This window comes from Schistocerca gregaria, unplaced genomic scaffold, assembly GCF_023897955.1.
Source record: "Schistocerca gregaria isolate iqSchGreg1 unplaced genomic scaffold, iqSchGreg1.2 ptg000317l, whole genome shotgun sequence".
NCBI classification, from domain to species: Eukaryota; Metazoa; Arthropoda; class Insecta; order Orthoptera; family Acrididae; genus Schistocerca; species Schistocerca gregaria.
In genome coordinates this window covers 7,573,219-7,586,296 of record NW_026061795.1, presented here as the reverse complement: position 1 = coordinate 7,586,296, position 13,078 = coordinate 7,573,219, and positions in this window count along the sequence as shown.

The following is a 13,078-nucleotide window of genomic DNA, read 5'->3' as shown; positions in this document are numbered from 1 at the left end:
AGCACCATAGTAGAGCACAGATGAAGCTTCTAAGTTGATGTAATAGCCAGTAAGAAGTAGTACACTTCAAGTTATAGGTATCGATTATTGACTTTTTAGCTGGCTTTGGTGCCTTGGACATGAGCTAGGACCTTAAGATTCTGTATGAAAGGAGGACTAGCAGCCGAGTTGCATGGGAGAATGTGAAAAGTGTTCATATGTAGTAAAAACCTGAGAAATCCGTCCGTTTTCGTTATTTGTTATCGAATCGACTTAAAGCCAGATCGTCACATTGGCCGCTCTTCTCTCTGAAACTGTTGTACTTATCGTCTGCAAAGCTATGTCGCGTGCTGCGGTATGCGGAGACACTAAGAGCACCATAGTAGAACACAGATGAAGCTTCTAAGTTGATGTAATAGCCAGTAAGAAGTAGTACATCTCAAGTTCTAGGTATCGATTATTGACTTTTTAGCTGGCTTTGGTGCCTTGGACATGAGCTAGGAGCTTAAGAATCTGCATGAAAGGAGGACTAGCAGCCGCGTTGCACGGGAGTATGTGAAAAGTGTTCATATGTAGTAAAAACCTGAGAAATCCGTCCGTTTTCGTCATTTGTTATCGAATCGACTTAAAGCCAGATCGTCACATTGGCCCCTCTTCTCTCTGAAACGGTAGTACTTATCGTCTGCAAAGCTATGTCGCGTGCTGCGGTATGCGGAGACACTAAAAGCACCATAGTGGAACACAGATGAGGCTTCTAAGTTGATGTAATAGCAAGTAAGAAGTAGTACAGTTCAAGTTTTAGGTATCGATTATTGACTATTTTGCTGGCTTTTGTGCCTTGGACATGAGCTAGGAGCTTAAGATTCTGCATGAAAGGAGGACTAGCAGCCGCGTTGCACGGGAGTATGTGAAAAGTGTTCATATGTAGTAAAAACCTGAGAAATCCGTCCGTTTTCGTCATTTGTTATCGAATCGACTTAAAGCCAGATCGTCACATTGGCCGCTCTTCTCTCTGAAACGGTTGTACTTATCGTCTGCAAAGCTATGTCGCGTGCTGCAGTATGCGGAGACACTAAAAGCACCATAGTAGAACACACATGAAGCTTCTAAGTTGATGTAATAGCAAGTAAGAAGTAGTACAGTTCAAGATTTAGGTATCGATTAATGCCTATTTAGCTGGCTTTGGTGCCTTGGACATGAGCTAGGAGCTTAAGATTCTGCATGAAAGGAGGACTAGCAGCCGCGTTGCACGGGAGTATGTGAAAAGTGTTCATATGTAGTAAAAACCAGAGAAATCCGTCCGTTTTCGTCATTTGTTATCGAATCGACTGAAAGCCAGATCGTCAAATTGGCCGCTCTCCTCTCTGAAACGGTTGTACTTATCGTCTGCAAAGCTATGTCGCGTGCTGCGGTATGCGGAGACACTTAAATCACCATTGTAGAACACAGATGAAGCTTCTAAGTTGAAGTAATATCCAGTTAAATGTAGTACAATTCAAGACTTAGGTTCGATTATTGACTTTTTACCATTCTTTGGTGCCTTGGACATGAGCTAGGACCTTAAGATTCTGCATGAAAGGAGGACTAGCAGCCGCGTTGCACGGGAGTATGTGAAAAGTGTTCATATGTAGTAAAAACCTGAGAAATCCGTCCGTTTTCGTCATTTGTTATGGAATCGACTTAATGCCAGGTCGTCACATTGGCCGCTCTTCTCTCTGAAACGGTTGTACTTATCGTCTGCAAAGCTATGTCGCGTGCTGCGGTATGCGGAGACACTAAACCACCATAGTAGAACATAGATGAAGCTTCTAAGTTGATGTAATAGCCAGTAAGAAGTAGTACAATTTACGTTTTAGGTATCGATGTTTGACTTTTTAGCTGGCTTTGGAGCCTTGGACATGAGCTAGGAATTAAGATTCTGCATGAAAGGAGGACTAGCAGCCGAGTTGCACGGGAGAATGTGAAAAGTGTTCATATGTAGTTAAAATATGAGAAATCCGTCCGTTTTCGTCGTTTGTTATCGAATCGACTAAAAGCCAGATCGTCACATTGACCGCTCTTCTCTCTGAAACGGTTGTACTTATCGTCTGCAAAGCTATGTCGCGTGCTGCGTTATGCGGAGACACTAAAAGCACCATAGTAGAACACAGATGAAGCTTCTAAGTTGATGCAATAAACAGTAAGAAGTAGTACAATTCAAGTTATAGGTATAGATTATTGACTTTTTAGCTGGCTTTGGTGCCTTGGACATGAGCTAGGACCTTAAGATTCTGCATGAAAGGTTGACTAGCAGCCGCGTTGCACGGGAGTATGTGAAAAGTGTTCATATGTAGTAAAAACCAGAGAAATCCGTCCGTTTTCGTCATTTGTTATCGAATCGACTGAAAGCCAGATCGTCACATTGGCCGCTCTTCTCTCTGAAACGGTTGTACTTATCGTCTGCAAAGCTATGTCGCGTGCTGCGGTATGCGGAGACACTAAAATCACCATTGTATAACACAGATGAAGCTTCTAAGTTGAAGTAATATCCAGTTAAATGTAGTACATTTCAAGACTTAGGTTCAATTATTGACTTTTTACCATTCTTTGGTGCCTTGGACATGAGCTAGGACCTTAAGATTCTGCATGAAAGGAGGACTAGCAGCCGAGTTGCATGGGAGAATGTGAAAAGTGTTCATATGTAGTAAAAACCTGAGAAATCCGTCCGTTTTCGTCATTTGTTATCGAATCGACTTAAACCCAGATAGTCACATTGGCCCCTCTTCCCTGAAACGGTTGTACTTATCGTGTGCAAAGCTATGTCGCGTGCTGCGGTATACGGAGACACTAAAAGCACCATAGTAGAACACAGATGAAGCTTCTAAGTTGATGTAATAGCCAGTAAGAAGTAGTACAGTTCAAGTTTTAGGTATCGATTATTGACTATTTTGCTGTCTTTTGTGCCTTTGTACATGAGCTAGGAGCTTAAGAATCTGCATGAAAGGAGGACTAGCAGCCGCGTTGCACGGGAGTATGTGAAAAGTGTTCATATGTAGTAACAACGTGAGAAATCCGTCCGTTTTCGTCATTTGTTATCGAATCGACTTAAAGCCAGATCGTCACATTGGCCGCTCTTCTCTCTGAAACGGTTGTACTTATCGTCTGCAAAGCTATGTCGCGTGCTGCGGTATGCGGAGACACTAAAAGCACCATAGTACAACACAGATGAAGCTTCTAAGATGATGTAATAGCCAGTAAGAATTAGTACAATACCAGTTTTAGGTATCGATTATTGACTTTTTAGCTGGCTTTGGTGCCTTGGACATGAGCTAGGAGCTTAAGATTCTGCATGAAAGGAGGACTAGCAGCCGAGTTGCACGGGAGTATGTGAAAAGTGTTCATATGTAGTAAAAACCTGAGAAATCCGTCCGTTTTCGTCATTTGTTATCGAATCGACTGAAAGCCAGATCGTCACATTGGCCGCTCTTCTCTCTGAACGGTTGTACTTATCGTCTGCAAAGCTATGTCGCGTGCTGCGGTATGCGGAGACACTAAAAGCACCATAGTAGAACACAGATGAAACTTCTAAGTTGATGTAATAGCATGCAGGAAGTGGTACAATTCAAGTTTTAGTTATCGATTATTAATTTTTACCTGGCTTTGTTGCCTTGGATATGAGATAGGACCTTAAGATTCTGCATGAAAGAAGGACTAGCAGCCGAGTTGCACGGGAGAATTTGACAAGTGTTCAAATGTAGTAAAAACCTGAGAAATACGTCCGTTTTCATAATTTGTTATAGAATCTACTTAAATCAGGATCATCACATTGGCTGCAGTTCTGTCTGAAACGGTTATACTTATCGTCTGCAAAGCTATGTCGCGTGCTGCGGTATGCGGAGACACTAAAAGCACCATAGTAGAACATAGATGAAGCTTCTAAGTTGATGTAATAGCCAGTAAGAAGTAGTACAATTTACGTTTTAGGTATCGATTTTTGACTTTTTAGCTGGCTTTGGTGCCTTGGACATGAGCTAGGACCTTAAGATTCTGCATGAAAGGAGGACTAGCAGCCGAGTTTCATGGAAGAATGCGAAAAGTGTTCATATGTAGTAAAAACCTGAGAAATCCGTCCGTTTTCGTCATTTGTTATCGAATCGACTTAAAGCAAGATCGTCACATTGGCCGCTCTTCTCTCTGAAACGGTTGTACTTATCGTCTGCAAAGCTATGTCGCGTGCTGCGGTATGCGGAGACACTAAAAGCACCATAGTAGAGCACAGATGAAGCTTCTAAGTTGATGTAATAGCCAGTAAGAAGTAGTACAATTCAAGTTATAGGTATCGATTATTGACCATTTTTCTGGCTTTGGTGCCTTGGACATGAGCTAGGACCTTAAGATTCTGTATGAAAGGAGGACTAGCAGCCGAGTTGCATGGGAGAATGTGAAAAGTGTTCATATGTAGTAAAAACCTGAGAAATCCGTCCGTTTTCGTTATTTGTTATCGAATCGACTTAAAGCCAGATCGTCACATTGGCCGCTCTTCTCTCTGAAACTGTTGTACTTATCGTCTGCAAAGCTATGTCGCGTGCTGCGGTATGCGGAGACACTTAAATCACCATTGTAGAACACAGATGAAGCTTCTAAGTTGAAGTAATATCCAGTTAAATGTAGTACAATTTAAGACTTAGGTTCGATTATTGACTTCTTACCATTCTTTGGTGCCTTGGACATGAGCTAGGACCTTAAGATTCTGCATGAAAGGAGGACTAGCAGCCGAGTTGCATGGGAGAATGTGAAAAGTGTTCATATGTAGTAAAAATATGAGAAATCCGTCCGTTTTCGTCATTTGTTATCGAATCGACTTAATGCAAGATCGTCACATTGGCCGCTCTTCTCTCTGAAACGGTTGTACTTATCGTTTGCAAAGCTATGTCGCGTGCTGCGGGATGCGGAGACACTAAAAGCACCATAGTAGAACACAGATGAAGCTTCTAAGTTGATGTAATAGCCAGTAAGAAGTAGTACAATTCAAGTTTTAGGTATCGATTATTGACTAATTAGCTGGCTTTGGTGCCTTGGACATGAGCTAGGAGCTTAAGATTCTGCATGAAAGGTTGACTAGCAGCCGCGTTGCACGGGAGTATGTGAAAAGTGTTCATATGTAGTAAAAACCAGAGAAATCCGTCCGTTTTCGTCATTTGTTATCGAATCGACTGAAAGCCAGATCGTCACATTGGCCGCTCTTCTCTCTGAAACGGTTGTACTTATCGTCTGCAAAGCTATGTCGCGTGCTGCGGTATGCGGAGACACTAAAATCACCATTGTATAACACAGATGAAGCTTCTAAGTTGAAGTAATATCCAGTTAAATGTAGTACATTTCAAGACTTAGGTTCAATTATTGACTTTTTACCATTCTTTGGTGCCTTGGACATGAGCTAGGACCTTAAGATTCTGCATGAAAGGAGGACTAGCAGCCGCGTTGCACGGGAGTATGTGAAAAGTGTTCATATGTAGTAACAACGTGAGAAATCCGTCCGTTTTCGTCATTTGTTATCGAATCGACTTAAAGCCAGATCGTCACATTGGCCGCTCTTCTCTCTGAAACGGTTGTACTTATCGTCTGCAAAGCTATGTCGCGTGCTGCGGTATGCGGAGACACTAAAAGCACCATAGTACAACACAGATGAAGCTTCTAAGATGATGTAATAGCCAGTAAGAATTAGTACAATACCAGTTTTAGGTATCGATTATTGACTTTTTAGCTGGCTTTGGTGCCTTGGACATGAGCTAGGAGCTTAAGATTCTGCATGAAAGGAGGACTAGCTGCCGAGTTGCACAGGAGTATGTGAAAAGTGTTCATATGTAGTAAAAACCTGAGAAATCCGTCCGTTTTCGTCATTTGTTATCGAATCGACTGAAAGCCAGATCGTCACATTGGCCGCTCTTCTCTCTGAACGGTTGTACTTATCGTCTGCAAAGCTATGTCGCGTGCTGCGGTATGCGGAGACACTAAAAGCACCATAGTAGAACACAGATGAAACTTCTAAGTTGATGTAATAGCATGCAGGAAGTGGTACAATTCAAGTTTTAGTTATCGATTATTAATTTTTACCTGGCTTTGTTGCCTTGGATATGAGATAGGACCTTAAGATTCTGCATGAAAGAAGGACTAGCAGCCGAGTTGCACGGGAGAATTTGACAAGTGTTCAAATGTAGTAAAAACCTGAGAAATACGTCCGTTTTCATAATTTGTTATAGAATCTACTTAAATCAGGATCATCACATTGGCTGCAGTTCTGTCTGAAACGGTTATACTTATCGTCTGCAAAGCTATGTCGCGTGCTGCGGTATGCGGAGACACTAAAAGCACCATAGTAGAACATAGATGAAGCTTCTAAGTTGATGTAATAGCCAGTAAGAAGTAGTACAATTTACGTTTTAGGTATCGATTTTTGACTTTTTAGCTGGCTTTGGTGCCTTGGACATGAGCTAGGACCTTAAGATTCTGCATGAAAGGAGGACTAGCAGCCGAGTTTCATGGAAGAATGCGAAAAGTGTTCATATGTAGTAAAAACCTGAGAAATCCGTCCGTTTTCGTCATTTGTTATCGAATCGACTTAAAGCAAGATCGTCACATTGGCCGCTCTTGTCTCTGAAACGGTTGTACTTATCGTCTGCAAAGCTATGTCGCGTGCTGCGGTATGCGGAGACACTAAAAGCACCATAGTAGAGCACAGATGAAGCTTCTAAGTTGATGTAATAGCCAGTAAGAAGTAGTACAATTCAAGTTATAGGTATCGATTATTGACCTTTTTTCTGGCTTTGGTGCCTTGGACATGAGCTAGGACCTTAAGATTCTGTATGAAAGGAGGACTAGCAGCCGAGTTGCATGGGAGAATGTGAAAAGTGTTCATATGTAGTAAAAACCTGAGAAATCCGTCCGTTTTCGTTATTTGTTATCGAATCGACTTAAAGCCAGATCGTCACATTGGCCGCTCTTCTCTCTGAAACTGTTGTACTTATCGTCTGCAAAGCTATGTCGCGTGCTGCGGTATGCGGAACACTAAAAGCACCATAGTAGAACACAGATGAAGCTTCTAAGTTGATGTAATAGCCAGTAAGAAGTAGTACAATTCAAGTTTTGTGTATCGATTATTGACTTTTTAGCTGGCTTTGGTGCCTTGGACATGAGCTAGGACCTTAAGATTCTGCATGAAAGGAGGACTAGCAGCCGAGTTGCATGGGAGAATGTGAAAAGTGTTCATATGTAGTAAAAATATGAGAAATCCGTCCGTTTTCGTCATTTGTTATCGAATCGACTTAAAGCCAGATCGTCACATTATACCCTCTTCTCTGAAACGGTTGTATTTATCGTCTGCAAACCTATGTCGCGTGCTGCGTTATGCGGAGACACTAAAAGCACCATAGTAGAACACAGATGAAGCTTCTAAGTTGATGTAATAACCAGTAAGAAGTAGTACAATTCAAGTTTTAGGTATAGATTATTGACTTTTTAACTGGCTTTGGTGCCTTGGACATGAGCTAGGACCTTAAGATTCTGCATGAAAGAAGGACTAGCAGCCGAGTTGCACGGGAGAATGTGAAAAGTGTTCATATGTAGTAAAAAACTAAGAAATCCGTCCGTTTTCGTCATTTGTTATCGAATCGACTTAAAGCCAGATCGTCACATTGGCCGCTCTTCTCTCTGAAACGGTTGTACTTATCGTCTGCACAGCTATGTCGCGTGCTGCGGTATGCGGAGACACTAAAAGCACCATAGTAGAACACAGATGAAGCTTCTAAGTTGATGTAATAGCCAGTAAGAAGTAGTACAATTCAAGTTTTGGGTACTGATTATTTACTTTTTAGCTGGCTTTGGTGCCTTGGCCATGAGCTAGGAGCTTAAGATTCTGCATTAAAGGAGGACTAGCAGCCAAGTTGCATGGGAGAATGCGAAAAGTGTTCATATGTAGTAAAAACCTGAGAAATCCGTCAGTTTTCGTCATTTGTTATCGAATCGATTTAAAGCCAGATCGTCACATTGGCCGCTCTCCTCTCTGAAACGGTTGTACTTGTCGTCTGCAAAGCTATGTCGCGTGCTGCGGTATGCGGAGACACTAAAAGCACCATAGTAGAACACACATGAAACTTCTAAGTTGATGTAATAGCCAGTAAGATGTAGTACAATTCAAGTTTTACCTATCGATTATTGACATTTTAGCTGGCTTTGGTGCCTTGGACATGAGCTAGGACCTTAAGATTCTGCAAGAAAGAAGGACTAGCAACCGAGTTGCACGGGAGAATGTGAAAAGTGTTCATATGTAGTAAAAACCTGAGAAACGCGTCCGTTTTCGTCATTTGTTATCGAATCGACTTAAAGCCAGATCGTCACATTGCCGCTCTTCTCTCTGAAACGGTTGTACTTATCGTCTGCAAAGCTATGTCGCGTGCTGCGTTATGCGGAGACACTAAAATCACCACAGTGGAACACAGATGAAGCTTCTAAGTTGATGTAATAGCCAGTATAAGTAGTACAATTCAAGTTTTAGGTATCGATTATTGACTTTTTAAGTGGCTTTGATGCCTTGGACATGAGGTAGGACCTTAAGATTCAGTATGAAAGGAGGACTAGCAGCCGAGTTGCATTGGAGAATGTGAAAAGTGTTCATATGTAGTAAAAACGTGAGAAATCCGTCCGTTTTCGTCATTTGTTATGGAATCAACTTAAAGCCAGATCGTCACATTGGCCGCTATTCTCTCTGAAACGGTTGTACTTATCGTCTGCAAAGCTATGTCGCGTGCTGCGTTATGCGGAGACACTAAAATCACCACAGTGGAACACAGATAAAGCTTCTAAGTTGATGTAATAGCCAGTAAGAAGTAGCACAATTCAAGTTTTAGGTATCGATTATTGACTTTTTAGCTGGCTTTGATGCCTTGGACATGAGCTAGGACCTCAAGATTCTGCATGAAAGGAGGACTAGCAGCCGAGTTGCACGGGAGAATGTGACAAGTGTTCATATGTAGTAAAAACCTGAAAAATCCGTCCGTTTTCGTCATTTGTTATCGAATCAACTTAAAGATAGATCGTCACATTGGCCGCTCTTCTCCCTGAAACGGTTGTACTTAACGTCTGCAAAGCTATGTCGCGTGCTGCGGTATGCGGATACACTAAAAGCACCATAGTAGAACACAGATGAAGCTTCTAAGTTGATGTAATAGCCAGTAAGAAGTAATACAATTCACGTTGTAGGTATCGATTATTGACTTGTTAGCTGGCTTTGGTGCCTTGGACATGAGCTAGGACCTTAAGATTCTGCATTAATGGAGGACTAGCAGCCGAGTTGCATGGGAGAATGCGAAAAGTGTTCATATGTAGTAAAAAGCTGAGAAATACGTCCGTTTTCGTCATTTATCAATCGATTTAAAGCCAGATCGTCACATTGGCCGCTCTTCTCTCTGAAACGGTTATACTTATCGTCTGCAAAGCTATGTCGCGTGCTGCGGTATGCGGAGATACTAAAAGCACCATAGTAGAACACAGATCAAACTTCTAAGTTAATGTAATAGCCAGTAAGAAGTAGTACAATTCAAGTTTTGGGTACTTATTATTTACTTTTTAGCTGGCTTTGGTGCCTTGGACATGAGCTAGGACCTTAAGATTCTGCATGAAAGGAGGACTAGCGGGCGAGTTGAACGGGAGAATGTGAGAAGTGTTCATATGTAGTAAAAACCTGAGAAATCCGTCCATTTTCGTCATTTGTTATCGAATCGACTTAAAGCCAGATCGTCATATTGGCCGCTCTTCTCTCTGAAACGGTTGTACTTATCGTCTGCAAACCTATGTCGCGTGCTGCGGTATGCGGAGACACTAAAAGCACCATAGTAGAACACAGATGAAGCTTCTAAGTTGATGTAATAGCCAGTAAGAATTAGTACGATTCAAGTTTTAGGTATCGATTATTGACTTTTTAGCTGGCTTTGGTGCCTTGGACATGAGCTAGGACCTCAAGATTCTGCATGAAAGGAGGACTAGCAGCCGAGTTGCACGGGAGAATGTGACAAGTGTTCATATGTAGTAAAAACCTGAGAAATCCGTCCGTTTTCGTCATTTGTTATCGAATCGATTTAAAGCCAGATCGTCACATTGGCCGATCTCCTCTCTGAAACGGTTGTACTTATCGTCTGCAAAGCTATGTCGCGTGCTGCGGTATGCGGAGACTCTAAAAGCACCATGATTGAACACAGATGAAGCTACTAAGTTGATGTAATAGCAAGCAAGAAGTAGTACAATTCAAGTTTTAGGTATCGATTATTGACTTTTTAGCCGGCTTTGGTGCCTTGGACATGAGCTAGGACCTTAAGATTCTGCAAGAAAGGAGGACTAGCGGGCGAGTTGAACGGGAGAATGTGAGAAGTGTTCATATGTAGTAAAAACCTGAGAAATCCGTCCGTTTTCGTCATTTGTTATCGAATCGACTTAAAGCCAGATCGTCACATTGGCCGCTCTTCTCTCTGAAACGGTTGTACTTATCGTCTGCAAAGCTATGTCGCGTGCTGCGGTATGCGGAGACCCTAAAAGCACCATAGTAGAACACAGATGAAGCTTCTAAGTTGATGTAATAGCCAGTAAGAAGTAGTACAATTCAATTTTTGCCTATCGATTATTGTCATTTTACCTGGCTTTGGTGCCTTGGACATGAGCTAGGACCTTAAGATTCTGCATGAAAGAAGGACTAGCAACCGAGTTGTATGGGAGAATGTGAAAAGTGTTCATATGTAGTAAAAACCTGAGAAATCCGTCCGTTTTCGTCATTTGTTATGGAATCGACTTAAAGCCAGATCGTCACATTGCCGCTCTTCTCTCTGAAACGGTTGTACTTACCGTCTGCAAAACTATGTCGCGTGCTGCGTTATGCGGAGACACTAAAATCACCACAGTGGAACACAGATGAAGCTTCTAAGTTGATGTAATAGCCAGTATAAGTAGTACAATTCATGTTTTAGGTATCGATTATTGACTTTTTAGGTGGCTTTGATGCCTTGGACATGAGGTAGGACCTTAAGATTCAGTATGAAAGGAGGACTAGCAGCCGAGTTGCATGGGAGAATGTGAAAAGTGTTCATATGTAGTAAAAACCTGATAAATCCGTCAGTTTTCGTCATTTGTTATCGAATCGATTTAAAGCCAGATCGTCACATTGGCCGCTCTCCTCTCTGAAACGGTTGTACTTGTCGTCTGCAAAGCTATGTCTCGTGCTGCGGTATGCGGAGACTCTAAAAGCACCATGATTGAACACAGATGAAGCTACTAAGTTGATGTAATAGCAAGCAAGAAGCAGTACAATTCAAGTTTTAGGTATCGATTATTGACTTTTTAGCCGGCTTTGGTGCCTTGGACATGAGCTAGGACCTTAAGATTCTGCATGAGAGGAGGACTAGCAGCCGAGTTGGACGGGAGAATATGAAAAGTGTTCATATGTAGTAAAAAACTGAGAAATTCGTCCGTTTTCGTCATTTGTTATGGAATCAACTTAAAGCCAGATCGTCACATTGGCCGCTCTTCTCTCTGAAACTGTTGTACTTATCGTCTGCAAAGCTATGTCGCGTGCTGCGGTATGCGGAGACACTAAAAGCACCATAGTAGAACACAGATGAAGCTTCTAAGTTGATGTAATAGCCAGTAAGAAGTAGTACAATTCAAGTATTAGGTACTGATTATTAACTTTTTAGCTGGCTTTGGTTCCTTGGACATGAGCTAGGACCTTAAGATTCTGCATGAAAGGAGGACTAGCGGGCGAGTTGAACGGGAGAATGTGAGAAGTGTTCATATGTAGTAAAAACCTGAAAAATCCGTCCGTTTTCGTCATTTGTTATCGAATCAACTTAAAGATAGATCGTCACATTGGCCGCTCTTCTCCCTGAAACGGTTGTACTTAATGTCTGCAAAGCTATGTCGCGTGCTGCGGTATGCGGATACACTAAAAGCACCATAGTAGAACACAGATGAAGCTTCTAAGTTGATGTAATAGCCAGTAAGAAGTAATACAATTCACGTTGTAGGTATCGATTATTGACTTGTTAGCTGGCTTTGGTGCCTTGGACATGAGCTAGGACCTTAAGATTCTGCATTAATGGAGGACTAGCAGCCGAGTTGCATGGGAGAATGCGAAAAGTGTTCATATGTAGTAAAAAGCTGAGAAATACGTCCGTTTTCGTCATTTATCAATCGATTTAAAGCCAGATCGTCACATTGGCCGCTCTTCTCTCTGAAACGGTTATACTTATCGTCTGCAAAGCTATGTCGCGTGCTGCGGTATGCGGAGACACTAAAAGCACCATAGTAGAACACAGATCAAACTTCTAAGTTAATGTAATAGCCAGTAAGAAGTAGTACAATTCAAGTTTTGGGTACTGATTATTTACTTTTTAGCTGGCTTTGGTGCCTTGGACATGAGCTAGTACCTTAAGATTCTGCATGAAAGGAGGACTAGCGGGCGAGTTGAACGGGAGAATGTGAGAAGTGTTCATATGTAGTAAAAACCTGAGAAATCCGTCCATTTTCGTCATTTGTTATCGAATCGACTTAAAGCCAGATCGTCACATTGGCCGCTCTTCTCTCTGAAACGGTTGTACTTATCGTCTGCAAAGCTATGTCGCGTGCTGCGGTATGCGGAGACTCTAAAAGCACCATAGTAGAACACAGATGAAGCTTCTAAGTTGATGTAATATCCAGTAAGAAGTAATACAATTCACGTTTTAGGTATCGATTATTGACTTTTTAGCTGTCTTGGTGCCTTGGACATGAGCTAGGACCTTAAGATTCTGCATGAAAGGAGGACTAGCAGCCGAGTTGCACGGGAGAATGCGAAAAGTGTTCATATGTAGTATAAACCTGAGAAATACGTCCGTTTTCGTCATTTGTTAACGAATCGACTTAAAGCCATATCGTCACATTGGCCGCTTATCTCTCTGAAACGGTTGTACTTATCGTCTGCAAAGCTATGTCGCGTGCTGCGTTATGCGGAGACACTAAAATCAGCACATTGGAACACAGATGAAGCTTCTAAGTTGATGTAATAGCCAGTAAGAAGTAGTACAATTCAATTTTTTAGGTA